Genomic DNA, 11,541 nt, shown 5'->3' with positions numbered 1-11,541 from the left:
TTCTTCTGATGCGACGCCTTTCTACGGCGGCGCATCAGAAGAAGTTTTCGGGACACCGGGTCTCGCTGGTGCCGGTGTCGGGCTGTGATATCACAGCCCAGACCCGGCACTAACACCCGGGATCGGAAAAACTCCGATCCCGGGAGTTTAACCCCTTGCACGCCGCGGTCAAGCATGACCGCGGCGTGCAAGTGTGTCCCCCGTGGATCGGACCCCCCCGGTGTGCTTACCGGGGGATCCGATCCCTCCTGCCGCTGCCCCGGGTTCCGACGAGTGACCCGGGGCTGTCGGCTCCTCTTCTCACCGGGTCCTGCCTTCCTGGCAGGACCCGGCTGTAAGTAACTGAGCATGCGCAGCATGCTCAGTTACTTTCACTATACACTGCAATACAAGTGTATTGCAGTGTAAAGGCTTGAATAAGCGATCGGATGATCGCTTATTCAAGCCAAGAAGTAGAAAATGTAAAAAAGTAAAAAAAAAAAAAAATTAAATCTTTTTATAATATAATTAAATAAATAAAATAAAAGTCCCATAATCTCCCCAGTAACACATAAAATGCAAATAAAGTATATAAAACACAAAACACGTACATATTTGGTATCACCGTGTCCGTATTAATCTGTACAATAAATCTAAATCAATATTGAACCCGCTCGGTGAACTACGTAAAAAAAAAACTCGAAAAACTTCCCATAATATACAATTTTTCATCAAACACCATCACAAAAAATGTTCTAAAAAGTGATCAAAAAAAGTTACGGTACCTAACATGATACGACTGAAAAGAACAACTGTTTTCGCAAAAAATAAGCCCTCAACCAGATCTGACAACAGAAAAATACAGAAGTTATGGCCCTGAAAAGTTGTCAATAGTAAAAACAATACGATTTTCTCCAATATTGGTTTTGCTCAGGAAAATTGAGCAAAATAAGAAAAACTATATAAATGAGGTATCACCGCAATCGTAGTGAACCAGAGAATAAAGATAAAATATTATTTTTACGTTACGGTGAGCGGGGGGGGGGGGGAAATGCTCACAATCCAAAATAAAAATTGATGATTTTGTTTGTGTCCCCCTTGAAATAGTTAATAAAATCTCATGAATAAGCTTTAGACTCCCAAAATAAATTATTTATACATTGTATCTCATCCCATAAAAAATAAGCCCTCATATGATCGCATTACCAAAAAAAATAAAAATTTATAGGTCGTACAATGTGACAATACAAATCTGCTGTGGACGGCGCCTCCATTCATTCTATACTCGGCCGTGCGCCCGTACAGCAGTTTACCACCACATATGGGGTATCAGTAAACTCGGGAGGAATTGGGCATCAAGCGTTGCAGTGCGTTTCATCATTTAATTTATTCTGAAAATGTCAGTTTTGGCCTAAATGAATGTATTTCCAAAAAAATTCCATAGTTTCTAAATCGCAGGTCCATATTTTTTAACCCATGTGAAACACTTAAAGGGTTAATGGACTTAATAGAAGTTGTTTTACATATGTTGAGGGGTGAACTTTCTATAGTGGGGTAATTTATGAGGTTTTACTATTATTTAGGCCTCTCAAAGTCACTTGAAAGCTGAGTTGTCCCTCAAAATGTGAGTTATGGCAATTTTCATGAAAATAAGAAAAATCGCACCTAAAGTTCTGCACCTCATAACATCCTAGAAAAATGACCGGAAGCATAAAATATCATCCCAACATAAAGCAGATATTCTGTAAATGTTAATTATCAAACTTTTTGGGTAGTTTTACTTCCTGTCTGGAAACCAGAACATTTCAAACTTGGAAAATGAAGAATTTTTACAAACTTTTGCCAAATTTTCACTTTTTTTCAGAACGAAACGCAAAACTTATCACTTAAATTTTATAACTATCATGAAGTATAATGTGTCATGAGAAAACATTCTCAAAATCACCAGGATATGTTAAAGCGTTCCGAAGTTATAACCAATTATCGTGAGACATGTCAGATTTGAAAAATCGAGTCTGGTCATTGAGCTGAAAACTAGTGTCGGTGATAAGGGGTTAATTTTTCTTTTTGTTTTACAAGATTTCCCCTGCAACTGAGGCATCTATAAGAGCCTCAGTTACAGAAGAAACAACCACCTGTCACTGGGGATTGTGATCAAAGCTGCACTGGATCTAATTAGACCCAGCAGCTCTGATTAACCCCTTTAGACCCAGCGGTCATGTGAACGCCGAGTCTATGGAGCCAGCGACTGCACCAGCTCTGCTCATTACTGCATCTCGCCCATTCACCCCAATGCTGTACGGAGCGGAGAAGGCAGAAGCAGAAACGAACCGCATCTCCCTTCTCCCTAGAGTCTCAGTCTGCCTCTTTTGCTATTTATATAAGAAAATCATGTGTCAGTATCTTCTGTGTTTAAATAGCAAATTGAGGCAGTTAGTGATCTTACATCATGCATTGACCAGACTGGAGTTGGCAGTCCCATGTAACATACATGTCTCCCCCTGACCTTACTACAACCATCATATCCACTCCTGTGAAGCCCTCTCACCTCCATACACATGTATGCTCACAGTCTCCCACAAGTTCTACTTGGAGGAAGCCATTGTAGCTCTACTTCCTGCACTGCGAGGAGACTATGTAGAAAGCTACACCCCCAGAGGCTCTGCCCCCACCAGTAACATCACTGCTACCTGGAGCAGCTCCATTCTAGACGTTACCAACCACGTAGTGTGTGCTGAGCAGTGCCGGCCGGCACGCTGGCTGTATCACCCAAGCGCCTCAGGGAGCCTAGTATTTAAATTTATTAATTGTAGTGATTACCTGCGCATGGGCGACTTTCAGCTCCACAATGAAATGCACAGAAGCATGGAGGAGTATCGGTTCCTCTGAAAGGAAGGAGGAGCACGCCCGGATGAAATATATGGCTGTAATATACAGCTGACAGCCGCTGCTTCTGGTGTCAGCTCTGTTCGTGAGCCAGAAGTGGGGCGTTATAGAATGCACAGGCATAAAAAGCACCTGTCCAAATGAACCCTAAATTATACTCTTTAGTGTACTATTTTAGGCTATAGTACGACGGGCATACATTGGTGCTGCAGGGAGGTGCAGGGGATGAGCGCAGCTCATGCCCGCCCCTCTCCATAGGAATATACAGCGCACGGTGCCGTATGCTGTAGAATGATAGGACAAGTCCCACGGGCTACAGAACGGTACAGCGCCATGAGGCCATAGAAGTGAATGGGGGGGGGGGACATGGACGTCAGCCGTATATATGTCCCCCCCCCCCATTCACTTCTATGGCCTCATGGCGCTGTACGGTGGTCGGCCGTATATACGCCCCCCCATACGTTCATGTGAATGTAGCCTTATATTAACATTACCAGGACAACCTTTACAGTACATATACAACACCATCATAAGACGCTAAAGCTTCTCCTGGCAAATCACTTGTTGATCGCATGTGTTTCAAAGGAAACGCATATGCGATCAGACTGAGCCCCACCCCGAGAAGTTTGCATTGCATTCCTAAACGCAATGTAAACGCCCCATGTGACCACAACCTAAACATACAGGGAACATTTTTTTTCTTTTCTTGAAAATATATCGGTATCGTGATACTTTTCCAGGTATCATATCCCACTGAAAATTCTAGTATCGTGCAACCCTACTTGTTGATCTCCTGAGACAAAATCGGAAATCAGTCACTCTGGACTAAGGGGCATTATAGCACATTTTGCACTGTTGGTTTTCTGTTTCATGTCCCATAGTCCATACATTGATATTCTAATACATAATATTTACTGACATGTTTGTTGTCTGCTTTATTTTGTGGTCCATTATCATTTTTCTTCTGTGCTAGCTATGTATATTTCTTCTTTATCAGCTCGGCAATCCTGCTCTGAATTTTTTCCATTTATTGTATATTATTGCCAGTTTCTAAGATTTCGCTGAGTTGCTTGCTGCACATGTACCACCTATGTCACTTCTGGTGGGCGGGCATTCTGGATTTGATGCAGTTCCTTAACCCCTTAAGGACGCAGGGTTCTTTCGCTCATTTCTCCCTCTCCACCTTCAAAAATCCATAACTTTTTCATTTTTACGTGTACAGACCTGTGTGAGGGCTTATTTTGTGCGTAACAAATTTTACTTTCCCGTAATGTTATTTATTTTAATATGCCATGTACTGCGAAGCTGAAAAAAAAATTCCAAATGTGGAAAAATTGAAAAAAAAAAAAAAAACGCACCGTCACATTCTTGTGGGCTTAGTTTTTACGACTGACTATGCGCTCCAAATAACACCTCGGATTTATTCTTTGGTTTGGTGCGATCGCAGTGATACCAAATTTATATAGGTTTTATTGTGTTTTAACTGCTTAGCGCTCTGCGACTGCATAGCAGCCGAACCGGCATCGTTAGCCGCGGGATTTCAGCGGTAATCTACCGCTGACATCCCCGGCTAACACCCGCGGTCGGAGTGGGCTCCGATCGCGGGTGTTTAACCCGTTAAATGCCGCGGTCAACGCGACCGCGGCATTTAACATGCCTTCTGGGGGTCTTTACCCCACGATCGGCCCCCCCGCACCGTTTTCGGGGGGGCCGATCGCTGTTTTGGCTCCTCTGGGGTCCGATCGGAACCCCAGAGAAGCCTGGAGGGTTTACCTTTAAGATGGCGTCTGTGACGTCATCTTAAAGGCAAAGTGTCAGCCTATGCATCTGCATAGGCTGGCACTGATAATACCCTGCAATACATTAGTATTGCAGAGTATTATCAAGAACAAGCAATCAGATGATTGCTTGTTCATATCCCATGGTGGATCATGTAAAAAAAAAAAAAATGTAAAAAAAAATGTTTTTCAATAAAAAATTACTTTATAAATCACTAAAAATGCCCATAAGCCCCAAAACATATAAAGAGACATATAACGCTTAAAAAAGTCTAAATCATAACACAAACCCCACATATATAGTATCACCGCGTCCGTAACAATCCATAGAATAAAACTAAATAACTATTGAACCCATATGATGAACGCCATAAAAAAAACGTCAAAAACCCGCCAAAAAATATGATTTTTACCTATTATATCCCACTAAAAATGCAATAAAAAGTGATCAACAAAACATATGTACCCCAGAATGATATTGTTGCAAAGAACAACATGTCCCGCAAAAAACAAGCCATCAACCAGCTCTGTAGCCAAAAACGTAACAATGTTATGCCACTTGGAAGACAGCGATGCAAAAATGATAGATTTTTCCCCACATTAGAGTTTTATTTGGCAAATTTAGTAAAACATAAGAAAAAATATTCATGTCTGGTATCCCCGTAATCGTATCGACCCATAGAATAAAGATAACAGGATTATTAGGCTATACGGTGAACACAAAAAAAAAAAAAAAAAAAAAAGTAAAAAATCCAGTACAGAATTGATGCTTTTCTACTCATGACCTCAAAAAAAGTTCCAAAATTTTCAACAATAGGTGATACCAACCCCAAAATGGTAACACTGGAAAAAGCATCTCGTCCCGCAAAAAAAATGCCGTCACATGGCCCCAATAACGGAAAAGCGAAAATTTTATAGCCTTCAATAGGGGGCAACGAGAAAACTAAAATCCTGGCAGCTGCAGGGGGCTCCTTCCCTTCTGCGCCTCGCTGTGCCCCCATAACACAAGTAACGGCCACGTGTGGGGGGTCGCTGCACTCAGGAGAAATTGTAGAACAAATTGTATGGTGAGTTTTCTCTTTTTATCTTTTGGAAATGTGTAAATTTTAGGGCTAAATGAACGTATAACCGACAAAATTTGACCATTCTAAATTTCACCGCCATTTTGATTCAATTACAATGAAGATCTCAAGGGGTTAACAATCTTTGTAAATGCTGTTTCTGATAGTTTGAGGGGTGCAGATTTGAAAATGGGTTGGTTATATAGGGGGTTTTGCTGCTAAATATGTAAAATTTGATTTCAAACAGTATTTATCCCCAAAATAGTCAATTCCGAAAATACGGAAAATCGCTATTCGATTTGTAAGCCGCGTGACTTCAAAATAAATTATCCAAACATTTCAAAAATTATGAAAATGTAAAGTAGACAAATGGGAAATGTTATTCTGCAAGTTATTTAGGTGGTAAATCGATCTGCATGAAAACGCGGTGATTTTGAATTTCGAAAATGGCAAATTTTTCTAAAAATTCATCATTTTTTTCTTTTTTTTTGTAAATAAACGCAAAACTTATCAGCCAAAATTTACCACTAAAATGAAGTACAACATGTGGGGAAAAAACACTCAGAATCACTTTGATAAGTAACACTGTTCAAAAGTTATAACCATATAAAGAGACACTGGTCAAATTTCAAAAAAAAGTTGCGAGCCTTAACCTGCAAACAGGCTGCGTCCTTAAGGGGTTAATCCATTTTCAAAAATTAAACAAATGTGCACAAAAAAGGAAAAAAAATTTTGCCATCTTCTGAAGCTAATAACTTTTTCATACTTTGGCGCACGGAGCTGTGTGAGTTGTCATTTTTTGCTAAATTAGCCGACGTTTGCATTGCTACCATTTTGAGGTCTGTGTGACATTTTGATCATTTTTTATTCCATTTTTTATGTGATGTAAAAAAGTGTAAAAGTCGCATTTCGGACATTTGGGGGCCATTTCCCGTCTCGGAGGTCACCGCCGGCCATAACCGTTTTTATATTTTGATAGATCGGGCATTTTGGGACGCTGCGATACCTAATGTGTCTGTGATTTTTACTGTTTATTATCTTTTATATCAGTTCTAGCGAAAGCGGGGAGATTTGAATTTTTTATATTTTATTAATTTTTTTATTTTTTAAACTTTTTCTTTTCACTAATTCTTAGACCATCTAGGGTACATTAACCCCTCTACGGCGCAGAGGTATAGGGGATGTATGAAGAGGGCTCACGGGCTGAGTCCTCTTCATACAAGGGTGGGGGTTGTTGCATAACCCCACAATCTATTGTTGCACACCAACACACTCAATGTAGAATATACTTTTCCAGAATGCTTTAGGTACCCGAATACAAGCCAAAATCTATGCATCCTTATTTACAGCAGTGGGGGTTGGTTCAGACACATGACTAATGTGCTCATGGTGTGACTCAGTGTTGAAATCACAGTAACCTATTGTTACACCAAAATCAAGACAGGGCGGAAATTTAACAGTGTATGCATTTCACCAACAAAGAATGAAATTGTTGCAAATGCATTATAGATGTGTAACTAGAGGTTACACTAACATTTTTCCAGAAGGGTAATATTACTCCTCTTACCATTTTTGAGGAGTATTTTTAGCCGAGGAGGAGTATGAAATTTTCAGTAATACAAATACTGTATATACTCGAGTATAAGCCGACTGAAGTATAAGCCGAGGCCCCTAATTTTATCACAAAAACCTGGGAAATAGGTTGACTCGAGTATAAGCCGAGGGTGGGAAATGCATTGGTCACAACCTCCCCAGTATATTGCCTGCTGGACCCTGCTCCACAGTATATAGCCTGCCAGCCAATATCCCCCAGTATATAGCCAGCCCCCTGCCTCAGCATATAGCCAGTAGTGGGGGGTTTGAGCACATTTTTTTGTGCTGAAAAACTAGGCTTATACTCGAGTATATATGTTAACTTAAATCCTCATAAAAAATGTTAAAAAGACAATATTGCGGCAGTAAAAGTAACATTACATCATGCAGTAAACAAGCCCCCCCCCCACAAGCCAAACTGTGGCTCATGCCACCACCCCTCCACTGGACCAGACTAACACCCCCCCACCCCCATGACAGAATTATGCTATGTTAAAAAAAATAATAATTTTGCTACGGAACTACAACTCCCAGCATACCCCGAGCTCAATAAGCTGATGAAGTAAATCAGTAACAATACAGTCCTCCAACAATGTTTTGCAACAAAGTATAGACAAGTCAGACACATAGTGATCATCTCTATGGTTACATATTGCAGGCTTTGGTCCTCCACATTGACAGGTCGGCTAGACAAGACCTGCACGTCTGGATCCCACCTTGCGCCTCTGTGGTCACATAGACAGGACAGAGGTGATGTTTGCTGAATTGAGGGTGCGCCAAGTATTCCCGGAGTGGGGCGGGGAGTGTAGTGGAATAGCAGCCCCACTGTCCACATGTCTCCCTAGGGGCTGCACTCTCACTCCGGGTTTCTCTGGTGCGCCGCTGACACGGATCACTGCATCACGAGTCTTGCTGAGCGGTCCGGTGCACACTGCGATCCTGCTACTGACATTTCCCTCTTTTGCAGCGCGCCAGACCACTCAAGGAATAATTGCCAAGCATAATTTTACACATGACAATTATTTTGGGGGGTAATGGCGTGTCAACACACACATTAGCCAAGAACTGTAACTCTGGAATTCTTTATCATTGTAGACACAGGCTCTCTAAATCAAATATTAGTAGTATATATTAGGGCCTAGCACTCCAGCCAAAGCACTTCTTTCCAGCACAGTACGAATACAGAATCGGGTTAAACAAGCTTAGAGAGATGTGTTATTTAACAGATAAAACATTTTCCATATGCTTGTTAGGCAGAACTTCCTTAGAAATCAATCTCTCAGATTAACGTGGTCTAAGTGAAAGATGAATTTGCAGTGTGAAGGCAGCAACGAACAAGTCTGACCGTTTCTCCATTTCTTACCATCATTATTCAGATTTCTCTAAATTTAGGTACAGAGAATGCTACACATTGCCATTGGTTCATCTATGGCCATAGTTTCATAGAACCATGCATCACATACAATAACTGAGCAGTTTTCATATTAAACCAAGAGCCAGTCTGCCACTCCATTACTAGGCACAAAACCAGTCCAGTCAGAAATGCAATAAAACATACTAGTGTACAAACATGGAACTGCGTAGATATGAAATTGTGAGAATATCCTGGGCGGCAACATAAACTTAAATTTTTTTAACAATGCAAGTATAATTAACGTATGAGCTTTCTACCATTATTTTGGTACGTTATTAAACTTAAGTCGAGTTCACATCTTAGGCTGCGTCCACAAGCGGCTCTCGCGTAATGTCAGAGCATGGTGTATGGGTGGGAGAGGTGTACATAATTAGCAGCCCGGCATGCCGGACATCTTGTCACTGCGCTCCAGGCTGTTAATTATGTTGTCTCTTTTCTAGGTAATCCAGGCGTGTCAAGATTAAAGAACAACACCGCCAGTATCTGGATGAAGAGGAGCGTAGGTGAGTATCTGTAGTTTGTTCTTTGTTAAACAAAGTTGTTTTTTTTGCTTAAAAAGGCAGCAGGGAGGAGCATTCACTATTGCATATGCATTGACGCTGATGGTGCTTTCACATGGTGTTAAAGCATATGTTTTCAAATTCATCACAACAGCTAAGAAGAGGAGATTTATCTGATTACATTGTGGCCAACATTGCATTTACAAAACATGTGCTAACACAATGTTAACATGTGTTTAACTTATGCGTTACCATTGTGTTAACACATTTTGTAAACACAATGTTGACAGCTTTGTAATCAGGCAAATCTCTTCTCAGCTATTGTAATGTGAACACACCTCGAAATACTTGAGAAGGGAAGGAGGGACACAAGCTGTGTATGGTTGACATGCAAAACTAACGGTGCTCTTTCCTGATCACAAATAAAATCATATTTGCATCGCATTACTAAACTTAGATTACCAAGGGTTTTTTCTCTTCTTGTACAGGCTCCATTCACACATTCGTATTGGGGGCCACATCATGGTGTTTATGGCACCCAGTCACGCTGTGGTTAGCCCAAACTGTCTCATTACACTGTGGCTGAGGCTGGCAGCTCACCCACTTCTATCTTTTATGGTGCAGCCTCAGTATGTACATATAGCAGGAAGGCTTCCAACACAGATGCTAACAGACACCATTAGACTGTAGTGAAATGGATGTCACTGTATTCTACCTGAAGTACAGGTCAGGAGTCCACCCAATGAACTTACAACATAGAGATAGAATGAGATGTGAATGGGGCCTTACCCGGCAGCAGCACTGCTCTCCTGGCTACTTACCTTGCAGGTACTCACCTTACAATGACAGAGTGCAGCATGGACACACACGCAGCACTCACCTGCATATACATATAGCCCTGCTATGCAGACACACACTGCTTACCCAAGCCTTGGTAACTAAACAAGCGAGAAGAAATGAGCATGCAATGACACGCCGCTCACTGAGCACAACACACTCTTTGTCCTCACCCTGCCGCCTCAAATCCCCACTACTTTGACTCAGCTTCTACTTAACAGGAAGTGATAGGGAGAGCCGCAACTCTTCGGAGAGGATAGAGGTTTGATCCCAATGATGACGTCTCGGTCATGTGAGCAGTCACGTGACGGGAGGTGATAAGCGAAGCTGTAGTCTGGCGACGATCATGGTCGCTGTGTGTGTAGTCTGCAGTTGGAATGTATAGCTTTTCTGGAACCTGCAGTTCTAAATAAAGATACGCTCAGCTACATTGTCCCATAATCCAGACGGTGTGTAGGCCTTGTGGTTGAATTCCAGATTATATATTACACTGGATACTGTATATTAAAACATTTTTGGTAAAGCTTTGTGAAAACGCTAATTAAAATATGTTGAAATCAGTGTTTTATATATAGATTATTTCCCTAATGCCTAGTGGTGTGATCCCAAATATACATACCTCCCAACTTTTGTTGAGGAGAAAGAGGGACAAAATTGCAACTCATCCACTGACACCAATGTATATATATATATATATATATATATATATACTGATTAACCCCACTGGCACCAATGTATATTTATGTATATAATTGGGGGGCATATTCCACTCCCCCTAGACAACGAGCGTGTCCCCCCTAGACAACGAGCATATCCCCCCCCTAGACAACGAGCATGTCTCCCCCCCTAGACAACGAGCATGCCCCCCCCCAGACAACGAGCATGTCCCTCCCCCTAGACAACGAGCATGCCCCCCCCTAGACAACGAGCATATCCCCCCCTAGACAAAGAGCATGCCCCCCCCTAGACAACGAGCATGCCCCCCCCCCCCATGGCTGCGTGTCCTTTTTTGTGTGTTTGTGTTATTTGTGTCTTCCAGAACCGTGCCTGCTGTGGACTACTTCGGATTCGAAGGATTACGTCGATGACCAACATTTCTAACAAATAAAATGGCCAACGAGGGTGTGTCTGCGTCCTTTGTTCAATTAAACTTATATTTGTTAAAAACGGTGTGATTTATTTTTTTGCGACACTCTTCATAGTTCGCCATAGTAGTGGTGCCGGCTAGATGACGGTGCTCATTACTAAGGTCTGGCCTTAATGTTTGCCTTAATTTTTTGGCAAATTCACACTAACGCCCATACCATTACCCCGGTACCCACCGCCACCAGGGGTGCCGGGAAGAGCCGGGTACAAACCAGTACCTGACCGTCTATAGATGGTCAGGTAGTGGGGCGGCCGCAGGCTGTTATTGTTGTGCTGGAATAGCCCCCTAACAGTGGGCTATCCCAGCTCAGTAATGGCAGGCTGCTGCTCCTTTTTTGTAGCTGGCT

General features: G+C 41.9%; 1 protein-coding gene across 4 annotated transcripts in view; it reads right to left on the bottom strand.

Annotated features, from left to right (window-relative positions):
* The window catches only part of SPHK2 (sphingosine kinase 2), an 84,934-nt gene extending 74,563 nt beyond the window's left edge, over window positions 1-10,371 (bottom strand). Inside the window, exon 1 of one of the 4 annotated variants that reach the window (XM_072110503.1) lies at window positions 10,222-10,371. The gene's annotated coding sequence lies outside the window, so the exon portion shown is untranslated. Of the gene's footprint in view, window positions 1-10,047; window positions 10,090-10,135 lie in introns of those variants that run through there. The other 3 variants (XM_072110504.1, XM_072110501.1, XM_072110505.1) reach the window with 3 other exon arrangements.
* Between the last annotated feature and the right edge of the window lie 1,170 nt (window positions 10,372-11,541).

The sequence above is a fragment of the Engystomops pustulosus genome, chromosome 6, assembly GCF_040894005.1.
Source record: "Engystomops pustulosus chromosome 6, aEngPut4.maternal, whole genome shotgun sequence".
Classification (NCBI taxonomy): Eukaryota; Metazoa; Chordata; class Amphibia; order Anura; family Leptodactylidae; genus Engystomops; species Engystomops pustulosus.
This window is presented reverse-complemented; position numbering and strand designations above follow the sequence as displayed.